Source organism: Lycorma delicatula, chromosome 4, assembly GCF_047948215.1.
Source record: "Lycorma delicatula isolate Av1 chromosome 4, ASM4794821v1, whole genome shotgun sequence".
In the NCBI taxonomy this organism is placed as follows: domain Eukaryota; kingdom Metazoa; phylum Arthropoda; class Insecta; order Hemiptera; family Fulgoridae; genus Lycorma; species Lycorma delicatula.
Genome location: NC_134458.1, coordinates 50,897,681 through 50,915,950, shown reverse-complemented (window position 1 = coordinate 50,915,950; position 18,270 = coordinate 50,897,681). Strand labels below are relative to the sequence as shown.

Sequence of the window (18,270 nt, the reverse complement as noted above, 5' to 3'; positions counted from 1 at the left end):
ATTCCTGATCTCTAATTTTTTGGTATGATTATTATCATCTTATAATTATTTTTTTTGCAGAAACTAGTTTTTTAGATTTTTACGTTGTTTATTCTCAAATTATCTATGGTGGAAATATATCTTTTAAAACTCAGCTCTATCAAACCAGCTAAAATTTTCAATTTTTATCTTCAGCAAATAACTGTTTTTTATTGGCTTTTAAAATTAACTCGGGTACTACTTTAATCTAAAAGAAAAAATCAGATTTTTAGATTTTCTCATTTTTTACAACCAGACATAAAGTGTCAATCGCTTCTGAAAGCAGTAACAATTCTCAAAAATAGTTTCTTTTTTTAAATCAAAAATATCCCATGTAAGTATATTCCAACTAGTAGTATTTCAATTACAATAAATAGAATTCAATTGAGAATTATTTAGACAAATTTAAGTGAAACTTATGAAAAATCTATATTTTTGTTTTCCTTTTGAAAACTCATATTTTATTTTTGGTTAATTGAAACCCAACCGCTAAAGAACATCAATATCCACGATCTAGTACAAATACATATAAAAATAACTGGCTTTACTAGGACTTGACCGCTGGAACTCTTGAATTCTAAATCAACTGATTTGGGAAGACGCGTTCTCCACCAAACAACAAAATAATTATCGTGTTATATTTTCATTAGTTTCATTCATACTGTACAATCTACAGTAATAGTAGCATTATATTATGAACTTTGTAGACTTAACAAAGTAAATTGTTATACTGGACGAGACATAAAATAAAAACACAAATATCAGAATTGATAATTATTAATTTTATTATAATAATCAAACAAAATGTTAATATTTTATCAAATACAATCGTAATACATTACAGTACTGAAAAAGTTCAAAGGAATAACATAAACAGTAGTAAATATAATAAAATATTAAAATGGAAATAATTACAATAAAAAATTGAAACTAAATGTAAACCAGCCTAAATGTACTTACGGTAGATTTCATCAATACAAGGAGTTAAATTAAGAGCCAGTTGCGAAGGACACAATGGACAATAATATTGGGATTCTTTTTTGTTGCATGCGCACTCGAAATTCATCGGTTTCCATTTGCTGTGAAATATGAATTGGGGTCTTGCCAATGCCTCTATAAACTGCTAGTTCCAGCCTTATTTTCTATCGGTTAATACAGATTAATTTTTAATAAGAAGTCAGTAATGATGTTCTTACACTTTATTTCACCTCATCTATCCCACAGCTGATACAATTTTTAATAAAAAAAAAACTAACACAATCGACTAGAAAAATGCTGTAAGAGTCCATTGAACATTAAAAACATGAATTGTAGCGGTTATAATATTTGTAATCCATTGTACACCGAATAAGTATGAAAGACTGATTAACCGGTCAAGCAGACAAATGTAACTTTTACTAAGAAACATACCTGAGTCCAGATTAAATATGGAGAGGGAGAAATTATACATACTTGTATATTACAACAATTATAACTTCAATAAAGAAATGTAAATTTGATCGGCTGATAAAAGGTAATGGCATCCAGGAAAGATGATAAAGACGATTATTCCCTTAATACCAATGTCGGTGATAGAAGGGATGAAGATTTAATTTGCAAAACCTTCATTCATTTCCTTTAAATTTACAGTTATTAGTAGTTTGGCTAAAAACTTTAATTCTTTGATTAAATTTTTTTTGTTGAAACTATTTCAGAATTTCGAATGTAATCTCAGAGCCATTCCAAATAGGTTATTTAGTAAAAAAATATTGCTCTACATAATTCGTATACCTTTTCTTAAGTTTTATAGACAGTGTGATAAAATTGTATCGAAAAAAGTTATTTACCGGTGGAAAGTATAGTTTACAAATCCCAAAGCTAACCTACTTGTAAAAAATCTTAACTGCAACCTTATGAAAAAAAAAAGGTGAAGATAAATCTAAATAAAAACTATATCCTTACTTCCATTAAACCTAAGGCATTTAAGATGTAATTAGTCCTGATATATTAGATGGAATGGAAAGAGAGATAAATAAAAGAACTCAAAGCTTAGCCTACTTGTCAAAAATCTGAAATTTAACCTTAGCTGCAAAAATAAAGGTGAAAATAAACCTAAATAAAAAACTTTATCCTTGCTTCAGTAGAACCTTACATATTGAGAATGAAACAGATCTAATCGGGCCTGATATTAGACAGAATGAAAAGAGAGATAAATAAAAGAATAATGCCAGAAACAAGTTATAATGAAACAAGTCCTCTGAATAAGAGAATTCTATGTTGAAAGAAGAATCGATTAATTTGAGATCCACATGTATTTCAGTGGTGTTTTTCTAAAGTGAAACCTTGACATTGAGTTCAACAGATTGCAAGCTCAAGAGATGTGACAGCAGAATAATGATTAGTTAAGACTAGGGAGGACGGCATACAGAATCTTAATACAGAGTGTTAACAATAATTACCGTATTCAAAAATTGAAAGAATCAGAACGACTAAAATTACTCAAACATCTTTTATAAATGATTAAGCAAAGATACTTCAACCGATAACATGATTGATTAGTAATGCTATCAGTTTTATTTCTAAAAATTATATTAAAATTAATGTTAACTTGAAATACAGACTAAGTTAGTCTAACATTTTTTTCTCAGCCATTTGAAAAAATTTCATTCTTACTAATCTGACAGATTAATAAAGCTCAGGCGACTGAATATGAAATGACATTCCAATCAATAAGGTGTTGCATTGAAGTAGGTGAATCTAAATTATCATTTCTGTATTTTATTTTTAAAAAACATAAAATTTTTTTTTGAATTCAGTAATTTCATACGTTAACTAATAAAATTCATTGAAGAAATGCCTTTTTGTTTTATTTTTGTAGTGGATAGTCAGATCTTCATATTCATAATTAAATATACATAACCATGAAAATAAATGATTTTATTTATGGAAAGCAATAAAATTTAATGAAGGAAAAAAATTCATTTTTTTCTGTAATGTTCTTTCTTATTCCTGTTTAGGCATTACTTCAGAGGGTGATATGTGTGTTTAAGCGAAGTGTAATCTTGTACAGTTTCAGTTCAACCATTCCTTAGATGTGCAGCTTGAAATCCAACCACCAAAGAACACCAGTATCCATGATCTAGTTAGTATTCAAATATATACAAAAGTAACTGCCTTTACTAGGATTTGAACGCTGGAACTCTCTAAATCAACTTCAACTAAATCTAAATCAACTTATTTGGGAAGATGTGTTCACCACTAGACCAACCTAGTGGGTTTTCTGTAATGTTAGTTTAATTTGAAATTATGTAGTGTTACATATGAAGTTGTAATTGACCGATTGCATGCATCAACGTGTTTATCTCGGTATATAAAAAAGTTTAATTTTATGTAAGAATATATATACATAAAAATAGAGGTACTTTTGCGGTGATCACATTTAATATGAATACAAACATAACCTCACAAATTGGTGAGTTTAAAAGAGCGAAATTCTTGGTTCATATTTCTAGGTAGTATTTTTTTTAAATGCTAGGAATACGATGTTAAAAATAAAAATTCAACAGTTTTTTCTAAAGTGAAAGTGACAGAAGCTTAACCAGCTTTTGTCTTCAAATAACACTGATGCTACATTTTAAGGAAATAATATTGACTGATGTGAAGTAATAATATTCTATGATTTAACGTAAAATAATGCATGATGTTAGGTGGTCTAAACCAGAAACATGAATTTGCATCCATATTTATACATGTATTTTCTTTTAATTTAACAATATTTTTGTACGGCAGGTATTTTAATTTAAATAAAGTAAAATTTTCAGAATTTGTTTCATTAATTTAAATATAAAAGAAATCAGTAAATCCTTAATACGCTAATCTGTAACTTACCGATTCTTTTATTACACAAATCTTTTTTGCATAAATTTTTTTCCCAGGCCCGCAGGAACTGAGGGAAAATAAATGTAGACTTATATTTCAGGAAACAACAAGAAAATGGAGAGGAGGAATTCTGGCTGACCCGTAGTTAAAAATAAAGGAAAAACTTAAACAATATTTAGGACATTGTTTGTAGAATACTGAATCTGTATTCTAATACTGGAAAAATCAATATTCTAGTATCGAGTTGGGATTCTAAGTACAAATATTAAAATGTGAGATCTGCTAATTAGCTTTGTGAATGTAGAACTATTAAGACTTGGCTTGTCTTTTGGTTTCTACTCGACTAGAGGAATCCTACACGTGTAAATTATTCTTTTATAAAATGGCAAAAAAAAAGCGATTACATTTTTCTGGGACCCAAATTATTGTATTACTATTATTTTAAGGTCGATATACAAGAAATTAAAACACAGACTTTGCACATAAAAATTAAAGATTCAGTTGCTACTGATGGAATTCCTTTCTCAATACTTAGTCATAAACAACAAATTTAATCGATACATTTTTCATTAGTAGAAGATTTATCAGTAACCTCAAAATCTCTTATTATTTTGTAAAAGAAACTAACAGTATTTAATTTACAAAATTAAAGATTAATTTTTCTGGAAAAAAGGACCGGTAATAGATTCACAAATTCTTGAAATACATGTATCGATAATAATCAGCGCGGTTGAAATTCTATTGAGTTTCAACTGTTGAAAACTACTGAAATAACTATTTCCCAGCTTAATGTTTTTTAAATAACAGAAAAAATGCTTAGCCTTGATTTTTTTTTTTGTATTTCGAAACATTTTCTCTTTCTTTGGCACAATTTCACACAACCACCATTCTTTGGCCTCTGACATGTAACTGTGAATCTGTGTTTCATGTACTGTAATAGAACGTTGAAGAAACTCAGGGGAACTATATTTAAATAAATTTATAATAGCCTTGAGAAGTTTACGGTCAGCTGTGCAGCACCCATAGAGCAGAAAGTTTTTCACACCTTTAATGTTTATAGGTGTAGTGGACACATCTATTGAAATGTTTGCGATGTCAACTAGCTCATGTGCATAATTGTAGCGGACACCGTCGTGAGTCAGTGATCATTTAATACAACATTGTGGATTATTTGAAGATTTCGTCAGTCTTAGCAAGTTTTGGATGCGCTGAGCTTTTATCATCTTAAATTGATCTACAACCACATTTAAATTCAGCAGCTCACTTTTTTAATTGAAAAAATTGAAAAGTAAGAATTCTTTAAGTGAATTTAATACTTTTTTTTTATGTCTGTCGGAGTTACCCTTTTTAACACAAGTAATAACCGTTCAAATTTAATAAATTTTATCCATATTCCAAAAAAATATCAATCTTGTTTGTTTTATTCTAGTGCTATACAACTGTGAAAAAAACGTATGCATCTGATATTTCATAGCATACCATATAAAGAATCATACTTGACAAATAGTTATTTGGTCATACTTGCACCACATCTGTGTTGGGTTCAGAACTTTCTGAACAGCCCAGGTAAAGGATATATATATAAATATATATATATATATATATCCATCTTATACATTTCAAAGAGGTATATATTTATTTATATGCAGGGTAGTGCTCTCACTGATTTAAACCTTTCTCCCATTCCTACACCTAGATTTTTTGTTTGTTTGTTTTGCGTAAGAAGAGGGGAAAGCTCTACCAGCCCCGCCGCTTGCCCGTACAAGACGGCAGTTTCAGGCTCGCACCGACTAAAACCCCTCCCCCTTACTTAACTTAAATTATAATTTACCGAACTTGACCTATAACTAAAATTATATTTTAACGAACTTGACCTAAACACTAGCGGCTTTAAATCCTAACCTAAGGGAGTGAGGTTAGCATGTAACCTAATCCCCCTAAACTAACAGCCCCGCACTGCCGTCAGTGAGGGCCTGACGGCGGCTGGCAGAGCATTCCTCCCCGCTACGGAAACCAAAAAAAATAAAATACAAAAAATTCACTAATGAATGTTTTCAATCCATGTTTGTTTTTGGATAAAATATTTCATTTTGGGTAAATGTTTTTCTTTAAATTTATGTGTAGGAAAACACTCCCCATGTAATCCTTTACTGCACCTTGTACAGACAGTTCTTGATTTTCTTTTTAAAGAAGACAACCACAACAAAAATAAACTTAATGCAATAAAACTGGTGGATTACATGAATTCACAGCTTTGAAATAAATTAGTATAAGAAGCTAACAGGCAAGTTACTTTTTACCTTATATATAATCAGATACCCTTTGAACAGAATTAACTACCAAACTACCATTTGTTGTTGAATATGAATTATTTCAGTAAAACCTTTTTTAATCATTTTGATGAAAAATATGATTTACTTATCTACTTAAAAGTACATAAGTAACGAAAACAAGTTACTTACTAACGAGTTGAACAAAACTAAATAAGTAATTCTTAAAAACAAAATTTAATAATACTGTACATCAAATAATACACTAACTTTATACAAACATTTAAAAAAATTATACAAACACATCATCTAAATTTTATATTGTGTACCATTAGTAAATCTTAGAAGTTATATAAATATAAACTATTATGAAGATAATTTTATAGAAATTTCTTCTTTATGAACAGTAACGTGTTTTTCTAATCTATCTTTTCTATTAAAATACTTTTGACAAAAATCACACGTACGTAAATTTCTACTGTCCATTATGAATAGAAAGATGTGACTTACTTCGGATGACAACTCTGGTTAAAAGACAATTGACAAAAATTACACGAGGATTTTTTCTCACCACTGTGAATGGAAAGTATTTTTCTCCCCAGAATGAATTATAAGATGTTTCGTCAAATTGCTACTGTTATTAAGAGTCTTTAAACAAATATTACACGTAAATTTCTTCTCGCCTGTATGAATTATAAGGTGTTTCTTCAAATTACCGTTATTATTAAAAGTTTTTCACAAGTGTTACATTTAAATCTTTTTTCACTGATATGAACAGAAAAATGCTGTTTAAATCACCGCTTCGATAAAATGAATTTTGACATAATGTACGATGGTAATTTTTTTCCCGACATGAATATTATTGTGATGCATCAGATTATATTTTGACTTGAATGTTTTTTCACAATGATTACACGTATATTTCTTAGCGTCATTAATATTTTGTTTGTTACACTCCACTAATCTATCGCTTACATCATTGTTATTAATTTTTATATCGTGTTCAAATTCTAATGTTTTATTGTTATTAAATCCATCATTACTAACACTGTCGATTTCATTGAATATTTTACGTAGGCAATTACGTAAAACATTATCTTTATGTTTCTTGAGAATCATATGTTTCGTATTCTGAATATTATCCTCAATATTTTCTAAAACTGAATCGTCAATTGTTTCATCAGTAAGATCCTAAAATAAAAGATATATATTATATTCAAGAAAAAATTAAAATAAACAATGAATAACACAGAATAAGACGGATCAATCTAAATTAAATTTGCTGTAAACACCAAAAATAAACAGAAAAAGGACATCAAAAACTTTTATAAACAGTACCAAAAAGACTGTTAAGATGATATAATTCTCCTTGTTTGCAATTCTTTCAGTTCACTGCAAACATTTAAGTTTGTGATTTACGATATTATTTTTGTTCATCAGATAGTAGTCACGGCAAAACCTTAGATTCCAATCCTTAACAAAAGCTACTGACATGTGCTGTACAATAATTTCATAATGTTACGTATGCTGTTGACGGTATGTCTTAAGATTTTCCAAAATCAAAATCCTAACTGCAATGACTTTTTTTGGTTTAATGCTGGCTAATGGTCACACCAAACATTCATCAACAACAATGCATGTTCAGCAATTTAAACCAATTATACGTCTGTATCAGGCTAAATGCGTCAAAATCGAATTTAAACATTACAGATTGTTTTTTCAAAGTGGTCGTAGCACAATCACATGCAAACAAAACCGAAACCGCCTATCAATAATAAACATATCTGCTTAGATTGAATCCAATATGTGTAGTCAGTACATGAAGGATGTCTTACACTGTTAATCGTGGTGTTTCGTAGAGTTACTGTCTTTAAATCAGGAGTATTATAAGTAGATATGATAAATTTGAATTACACAGTTTTCAATGGAAAACATAAAATAATTTAAAAGTATATATATATATATATATATATATATAAAACACACATTATGAGAACAAAAAAAAAAATTATATTTCTTACAATATTAAATTTATCTTTTAAGCACAAAAACTTAAATAATAATGCTTAATTAACTTATAATTCCCAGAAAGTAATACAAAACTTAAGATTTTCCAACAAATTATGATTGTATTATTTTTGTTCGATACAATGTTGGGGAGGAAAAATCAATTCAAATTTGTTTATCTTCAATGTCCAACAACATTCCTAAATATAGATAAAGCCCACCACTCTTTTCTTACTATTCTCTTCTCAAGTTTATCTTAAAAATGTTACATCAACCCACATAATTTTCAGCACTTCATATTTATAGGAGTACTCCACATCAGATTTTTAAGTATAAAATTTATTTTTTTCATACCTTCCTGGCTTGCACAACTCTACTTTCGAAATCACGTTTAAAAATATATTTCTGCTAAAACATTTTAACTAGGTAAATAATACCTTAACAAGAAAAGAGAGAACACATATGGAAGAAAATTATTTACAAATCTGTACTTAAAGTAACATCAAGGATGAAATGACTAGATAAAAGTAAAAGATAGTAAAATAATTGTTTTAGATTAATATCATATCGTTTACTACATTTACCACAGGTTGATAACCTGGAAATGTTTAGAAAAAAAAATGTGTCATTAAGAGTAAGAATTAAGCAAACAATCCAAATTGTAACGCTAATAAGTTAAACTATAAACAACTAAAACGTTATATTATAAAATAAAATAAATAAACAACTTCACCAATTTTTCCTGTTTAATTTGATATTGTTCTATCTTTTTTATAAACATCAAACCTTCACAGTTACAGTTTTTATCTAAACTTAAAGGATCATTTTCTTCTTTTGTAGGAAACACTGTGTATAATTTATTATGATCTATTCCCTGCAACAGAAAAATTTCACATGGTACTGTAATATTAAAATAATTTCCGTTCTGAGTTAACCGCTAAATTAAGCTGTTGGACTAAATTATACAATAAGAATAGAAATTATTCAAAAACTAAATATCTTTTATATTAGCTACAGATAACTAACCAAAAACTGCATTTTTCCCTCCTACAGTGAAATTTTAATTATTTATCTTTTACTACACAATCATACTCCATGTCTTCATTATACTGTGAAAATAAACATTCTGTTTCTTCAGGTACGCTTTCTTCTAATTCTGTTTTAACATCGATCGAAGTGTTTACATCAAAAAATGTATTATTAATGAACGCATTCATTTTCTGTAAAAAACGAAAAAATCAAAATAGCAACCAAATTTTTATTCGGTTAAACCTGAAAAATAAAAACAGTATCTAGGCTGAATACAATCTTTCACAGGTTTTGAGCTTTTAACACAGCAGCCCTCTTTTTTACGTTAATGATTTTACTTTTAAAAGATACGAGTTCTCAGTGTAATATCCTGCATTTAGAATTTTACTGTCAATTTTGACCCGATTCCTCCGTTATTTGTCATTACTGAATTAAATTGTGCACTTAAATTAATGCTTTCATAAAAATTACTCTCCATTTAAGTATAAATCAGTACGCTAAATACGGTTAAAAACAAGCTAAAACATATACAGTTTTATTGGAAGTACATTTTACCAAAGCTTTTTCTAAGATATTTTTTACTACTTTTAAATATTAAGCTAATTATTTTTCGTTTTTTTGTCAATATTATTTTAAAAATAATGTTTATTATACGAAACATTTTAAAATAATTAGTTTAATATTTGATGTATACTTAAAATGGAGTTGTAGTTTTAATGAAAACATTAGTTAAATAATGTAGAATTTCCTTTCAACAAGCAGTCTATTTATAACATAAGGGTTAAACTATCTCCTAATCCTGATGGTTACATTATTATTTATCGCAGTTATACCTGCAATACAAAAAGCGTTTGCAAATGAACAAAACTTAATGTAGCTTTATACTTACTGCCGGTGCAAAATTAGTAATATGCTCTTAATATGTTTGTTTTAAATTTCACACAGTATGTGTTTTGTCCATAACAAAGTTTCATTTACAGAGTAATTTGTCCAACTAACTTCATTTTCAATCAGTTGACGGCATATTTCATCACACACAAATCTATCAACTTAAAAAATAGAGGGTGTAAATAATACAAACCTCTTCAGGATTAGAAAACCAGACTATTGTAATCCTTTCTGTTATGGACAAGGAAACATTAGAAACATTTATGAAATGTTTCGTGAATGAACATAAAGTAGTTTGTAAAAAATAAGAATATTTATTAAAAGGATTAGGGTATGTGAAACTGTCATTATAAAGTATCATTATGTATGATGATAGTTTACAGAAAAAAAAAAAGGTTAAAAGTTTAATGAATTTATCTTTATGATTTAGTGGCATTTTTGATTTCCCAGCCAGAAGTTAAGAATTATAATTTGAATATAATGAAATTTTCATTGAATTTTACAGATAATTTAATGAAAAATATTTGGGTTTTAAAACATCACAAGCATCATGTCATTAAAAAGTTGTAGCAGTTACTTAAATACTACAAAAATAAGAAAAGACTGAATATATCTTTAAAAGTTCTAAGATTAAATTAAACTTTTCTTAACTTTATTCAGAATTAAAATATTGATGCAGATTTGAAATTATATTCACGTTTACTTTCTTTAAGAAAACTCTGAAGGTATGTAGTTAACATGTTATACTTAAGTTGAATCAGTAATTTCAGTATGAAAGACTAATTGAATAATACTTTAAATCTTATGGTGATAGATATTTTGAAAAAAATATTGCTATAATTTCAAATATGAAACTTTACTTCTTTATATAATTTTTGATTCACATCTATTATCCATTTTGTGAAAGATAAATTTGATTGCATCATTCCACAAAGTCAGATTATTTTCCAGAAGTAAACCGGCATTAATCGATTAGCTTCATTATTGTAGTAATACAATTATTGTAATACAAAACTTTTGATTGCGTTTGGCAATTGTTTCTCTCTAAGCATATCAGTTGGACATGACGGTTAGCTTCTGTGTGTCGTGTTGGTGAAGTGGCAGTGAATGCTATTTTAAAACAATTTAAAGAAACCGGTTAATTTTCACCTCAAAGGAAAGGAAAATGTGGCAGTGAAAGTAAACCTCCTCAAAAACAGGATCGATCATAAGTGAGTAAAAGTAAACTTGATCCAAAATTATCTGCCTGGACTTAAATTGATAATTATGACATTGTTAGACGCCTAATTCTTGCAGCAGGATGGAAAGCTCATCAGGCTGCTGAAAAGTAGTATTTATCTCCTCCAGTAATGTGCAAAAAACTGCTCTTATGTGCTAAAGAATACTGGACAATGCTGTTTTCCGACAAGATAAGTTTTTATGTTCAGGAGCAGTGGGTTCTGTACATTAAAAGCATTAGATGAAAATACATCGCTTGCTCAAATCCAACAAACAACCTCAGGAAAATGTTTCGGGTTTGTACATTACTTCCAGTAGCTGGTGTATTGAAAAGTAATGAATTTTGTTCAGTCTCATATCCACCTTATTTATGATAGAGCGCAACTCTTTCTTCTTACTTATGTAAGCAATACAAATTATCAACAGCTGTTATAACATATACTTTTCTTTATAAATACTATTAAGTATTACATTCTGTCTAAAAATATAAAACAAATCAGTTCTTAAAAAGATGTTAAATTTAAAATGTCAGTTCTGTTGTAAAATGTTACCTAAAACTGTAAATCTAAATATAACACTAATAGTATAAACATCTTAACAAATAAAATTTATCTAAATCTATTGTAAAAATGTAATTAATCACAGTAACGAGGTATTTATTAAAAATATTATTGAACCAGCGGCATATTCTTTGAATTCTCGTAAGCGCAATAAAATATATATTTGAACACTTTTTTTTGGTCGTCCAGGCCGGGTATGTGAAGACTTGTTATAACAAGATAAATATATTATTTATGTACAGATAAATATGTTTCTCAACTTGATATTGATATTCATCTTTTACAAATTAAATTATGAAACAGAGTTGCTGCAAGGCAAATATGATGCCGTTCAAATGCAACTTGAAATTGAAGATATTTGTGCAGATCATGTACAGGTTAAATAAAGATGATTTATGCAGATTTGAATGTAAATTACAATGTGCAATAGATAATTTTAAACATCGATCAAGAATGTAGTTACAGCAACTAAGCAAATGCAACTATAAAAGATTAATTTACAATTTTTCAGAGGCAACATTATTATAGTTTATTTAGTAATTTAGTATATAATAGAAATTATTTAAGTAACTTCTTTATTTACATACCTCCTTGAAGGATGAAGCATTAGCTATCATTAAAAATTTAGGTGTAATGCAGATTGTATTTTACAACTAAATTCCATTAACTGAGAATCATTGGATAATTTATCCAAATTAATCATCAAATTATCTTTCATAATTCAGTGCTCTTGAAGCAATCAATACATATGAATTTATTATTGTTTGGTTGTTAACATCAAAGTTAGAGTATATACTTCCAGATTAAGGGAGGATACTAAGGGGAGGATACTAAGAGGAGAATATAACTCAAAATATTTCATAGAATTCCTTGAATTTAGAAGGCAGATATGCTTGAGAATATTAATACAAATCCAGCAGCAATACATTTTTCCAATGGACAGCGATACGACATTGGAACTAAATCCTGTACTAAACATTTTAATATAAATGCTGATAAGCAATACCAGGAAAATAATTTTATTTATTCAAAATTTAATTATAATCAATGTCTAATTTGTATTTTAATCATTATTTACATTCTTATAAGAAATGAAGTTTTTCTGTTGATGAACAGTAACAATAATAATATCATAATTGTTTCAGTTGTTTAGTTAAGGGTCATTGTCATTCAACATATACGTGAGATTTGTGCTCAAAAACAACAACTTCATAAAAATAATATTAATTCTAAATTAAGATTATAAGTCTGACAATAATAATATTGTACCTCATTTAAATTGGTCAAATAAAACCGTACTTTTATCTACTGCATTATGTACTACCAATGATGTACATGGTAGTACTCATACATGTCAGGTTTTACTAGATTCTGGCAGTCAAGCGAATTTTTGTACTTATGAATTCGCATGAAGATTAGAACTTCCATTTATGAAAAATGATATTCTTAGCTTAGGAATAAATAACACACTTCCTCTTTCTGAATATAGTGTTGAATATACACTGCATTCTTTATATATGAATTTTTCACTCCAATTGCAGTGTGCTGTTTTAACAAAAATAACAGATAGCCTACTGACATTTACGTTTGATAATATCTTATTTTAATTTGCCTCATAAACTGTTTTTTGCAGATCCTGAATTTAATATCAAATAAAATTGATGTCCTTATTGGAGCACAATTTTACTAAAATTTATTAACCTACAAAATTTATTTGAAACTTAAAATATCCTGTTCTCCAAGAAACCAAATTGCAATATATTCTAGTTTGCTATTAAAAATGATTTCTATGTAGATGATCTCATTACCGGTTCAGATAACCTAAATTGAGTTATTCTATCAAAGAATAATATCTCCAAATTATTACAACAGTATGGTTTTCACTTCACATGTGATATTCTAACAATTGCAGTACTTCTACGTCTAGCTATAATTCATCCATACCATCTAATCAAGAACACAACATATGTACTTGTAAGAGTTCTATGGAACAAAAAGTCAGATACATTAAATTTCCAAATCACTCGTTCTAACAATTTGAAAATTTATACTAAAAATTTATACTAAAAGGAATATTCTTTCCATTATACTAAAAGGAATACTCTCTCTTTCAGATGTCTGTGATCCTCTTGGACTCACGTGCATTATATTTTCACTCTATAATCAATTACATCTAATTGAGTCATTTAAGTCGATCCATTAAGTTTAATAAAAATAGTAAAATTCATTTTATTAAATTACATGGATTTTCTGATGCCTCTAATAACATGTTGACTGCCGAAAGAAAAAACGGATTATGACTGCCGATACCGCTCAGTTTTTTTACCACTTTTCAGTTAAAATGATCTTACATTATAAGGGAGGAGCTTTAAAAATATCATTTTCATTATTTATTTTTTTAAAAATGATAAAAATTTATTTAACTCCGATCGGAGTGGTCGGCATCCTTTACCGATTTTTTTTAATTGGTGCCGAAACCTCTAATCGGAGTGTGTAAATTTTAGGCAATGAAATAAGAAAATCCATTCTTGTAATGAAATAAAGGTTTTATTAATAAATTGTAAGTTTAAAAAATTAAAAGTAATAAAGTTAAATTAAAAAAAAAAATACAATAATAAAGTAACGTTTCTATTCTGATAATGAAAACGTGTCTTGATTATGACATTTTAAGTTTAAAAAGGAAAAGGAATTAAATTGAGTACAATAAAATGAAAATAGATAAAATGGAATAATTACACATCAATTTTTGCTTAACATTTTGTGATATTCATCAAAACAGTAAACCTGGATTTCCAAAACACATCTTGCACTCGTAAATAGTTTGCTTTCTAACGTTTTTCATTCTGCATTCGTTTCTGCTGACTCGCTTCGATTCTTTCAATCCTTTTTGTTCTTTAGTCGTTTTTTTCGATTTTGCTAATCCGGTGGATACTCTTTTCTGTAAGATTCAGTTTTCTGTTACATTGTACTGGTATCGATGTACGAGATGACAACAACCCTCTGATTATCTCCAAACGAAACTCGTACAATTGTGCAGGCTTAACATATCGGTTGTGAAGATAATATGCATTTACAACACCTAATTGCAATCAATACATGTATAAAAAGTTTCTTGTACCATCGTAAGGTTTTACGACTACACGGATAATATGCCATCATTTGGTCCTGCCTATCTATCCAGACATGAATTTATTAGTGCAATTGGCTTCTTAGTTTCTACTCCTCTTTTGTTTGTGATCATTTTCATTTCATTCCCAAATTCAGTAGAAATGTATGTTACATTTGTTTTGTTCCGCCATTTACCGACATGAACGCCATTACAAAACATGTATTTATTTTCCCCCGTTGCAGTTTTAAAGTGATGACTTCTTTCGGGTTATTCTTTCTATCTGCTCGAAGGGTTCCAGTACAGTATCTATTGCGTTCTAATAATTTCATAGCCAAACACACACTATTATAAAAATTATCAGTGTACACTGCATGCCCATTTCGTAACTTCTCATCCAATAAATGCAATACTACTTTTCTGTGTGACCAGCACCACTATGAACATCAGAGGACCCTTGATAAACATGAAATTTAAGAACTAAACCGTTTGGTTCTGTCAGCATATACAATTTAATGCCGTATTTGTGGCGTTTATTTTTATATATTGGCGAAATTGTAATCTGCCACGCCAGAGAACCATAGCTTCATCTAGACAATTGTTTGCCTGGGTAGTAAATTTCGTTAATTCTTTTATTAAAAAAATCAATTACTGATTTTATTTTTCCTAAACGATCATCATCATGATTAGACGTAAAATGCAGACATCTTAATATTAAAAGAAATCTGTTTCGTGACATGTAATTTCGAAAAACAGGAATATCGAAAAGGGGATCGGTCTTCCAATAGTCATTCAGTCAGGACAATGAAATAGTACATGTGTAAAGCAGCAAACCTAGGAAAACTTTTAATGTTAACTCCTTCCAATACGTTCGAGATCTTCCCTTTATCCCTGGTCAGCAAAAAACTTACACAGCGTATTCATTTATCTCATTGACAACAGTTTGCAAAAAATTATCGTGAAAGATTAACTCGAAAGAATCTAGGGGTATGCCGTCGCCTGGAATTGAAACCAATAAATTCTGTTGTTTCGTACATGTAAATTTTTTCAACATACCTGTATCACTCCATACACTACTTGAATTTAGATTGATATCAATTATTGAAACCATATCGGGTGAGACATCGTGTGTAACCTCATGTTCGTTTTCAGTGCTGGAACTTGATAGATCAATGTCAGTATCAGGAAAAATATTTTCACTTATATCACTGTTTTCCAAATAATGAATTAGCTGATCATTAGATAACTGATTACGTTTTTTAAAATCACCTGATTTTTTTTATGAACAGTCCTGAAGGTCCTGGTTTATCTGCCATTTTGTATGATGTTACTCTGATTCCATCATAGCATGGACATTGTTGTATTCATGGACATTCTTTGAATTGGAAGGTATTTATAGGTAATAGTTTCTGACATTCAACGAAACACTTCAATTAACAATTGGTATTACATCAAATTCTCTGATAATACAGCAGACATAGTGGGTAGAGCTTTTTCACCAAGCAGATTACTTGATATGTCACGGTGGTGGTGTGGTCTTCCTTGGCTATTACAATCTTCTTCTCATTCGCCAACGGATCATAATATTACGTTCAATAATAATTTAAATCCTGAATGCTTATTAGAAAGGCGTAAAACGATTTTCATCTTTACATACTTATTATGAACATTAATTTTCTTTCAGATTCATTCACCATATTAAATCTAAACCATCTGAATATAATTTTAGTACTTTTAACTACTAAGGAGTTAGATCATACTCTTTACTTTTATGTCAATCACAATCCATGAATTCCAATGAGATAAAGAATCAGGTCATTGATAAACAAAGTAAGCTTAGTTTACTAAATGATTTAAGGTCTAATCTGTGTAGGAGGCAGACTAACATCTGAGTGTTAACATTCCAAAATTGTCAACTCTGAACACTTAAAGACTGTGGTATACAATTAACACATCATTCGTTGTGACAGAGATACTGGATAATAATGCAAAAAAAATCATTTTGTCAATCATCATGTGTTTAATTTGCTTTAGATGTGATGCAAAACTCAATCCCAACAGCTTTGTCAATTACTGCTTGGTAGAGTGATTCCTTCCTGAACATTCTCTTGTGAAGTAGATTATAGTGGCCCAATTATTCGTCATGGCAGGCAGAAATGTAAAACATTGTGTAAGGCTTGCATAGCGCTTTTTATATGTTTAGCAGCCACTAAGGCTATTCATTTGGTTTTTTCTGATTTGACTTTAATCATTTTTTTCCACCTTCAAAAGATTCATTTCACTAGAGGTATACCTACTAATATATTTTCTGATAACTCTGCTAACTTTCTTTCTGTTGATACAAGTTGTAAAAAATATTTTTAACTTTTAAGATCAGACAAATTTAAAACAAATTTTCAAACCTTTTCTACATCACAAGGAATTAGTTTGTCATTTATTCCTCCTTGATTTCCTCATTTTAGTGGTTTGTGGGAAATTGCAGTCAAATATCATAAGTCTTGTAATAGGACTTATGATATTTGTGGTCATAGGACTTAATAGGACACTAAATATCTGTGTTGATGCAGATTGAGGTTTGTCTTAATTCTCGCCTAATGCTTGCTATTTCCACTGACCATAGAGACCACTGGCTCTTTGGACACCAGGTTCACCGGGACATTTTCAAGGGTTGTGACACAATTTCAAAACCCAATTCCTGCAAGGCAATGGGGTTTTGCACCATACCATACTGCCACAAAAGTAGAAAATGTTTTCGAATAATGAAACATTAAGTGCTCTTGTGGCCAAGCAATCCCACACAACCCAAATGAAATTCTTTAGGCAATAGTAAATAACGACTTGGAACACAAAAACTGACCTAATTAATCAGTAATATTATGGTTTCATGGTGAAGAAATCAAAAAAATGTTTAGTATACTTGTTGCATGGATGCTAAAAGCGATTAAGAATAAAGAAAAACATATTAATTAGATATTCACAAAGTGTACAGGTACGATTTTGTATCAACATAAAGCTAATTTTTTATTAAATATCTGCATTCGTATTAATTTGCTTGCTTAAAATAAATATTTAGCATTTAAGATTATTTTGTTTTTAACGTCCAATCATTCTTATTTAACTTTATGTTTTACAGGCATGAAAATTTATCAATATTTAAGCAACTTGGGTGTAAGAAACTGTATTTACTACTGTTCTGAGTGAAACAAAATTTAAATTGAGGTTAAAAATGAAGTGTTTCATTTAAAAACAAATCAGGTTAGTGAAATTGCATTTTGTTTTTTTATAACAAGATAGTACATTATAATTTTTAGTGGTA

General features: G+C 28.9%; 1 protein-coding gene across 2 annotated transcripts in view; it reads left to right on the top strand.

Annotated features, from left to right (window-relative positions):
• The window catches only part of LOC142323387 (uncharacterized), a 208,246-nt gene that overhangs the window by 148,005 nt on the left and 41,971 nt on the right, over nt 1-18,270 (top strand). The window contains exon 7 of one of the 2 annotated variants that reach the window (XM_075362948.1): nt 3,015-3,780. The exons of the other annotated variant lie outside the window; for it this stretch is intronic. The gene's annotated coding sequence lies outside the window, so the exon portion shown is untranslated. Of the gene's footprint in view, nt 1-3,014; nt 3,781-18,270 lie in introns of those variants that run through there. 2 annotated transcript variants of the gene reach the window in all.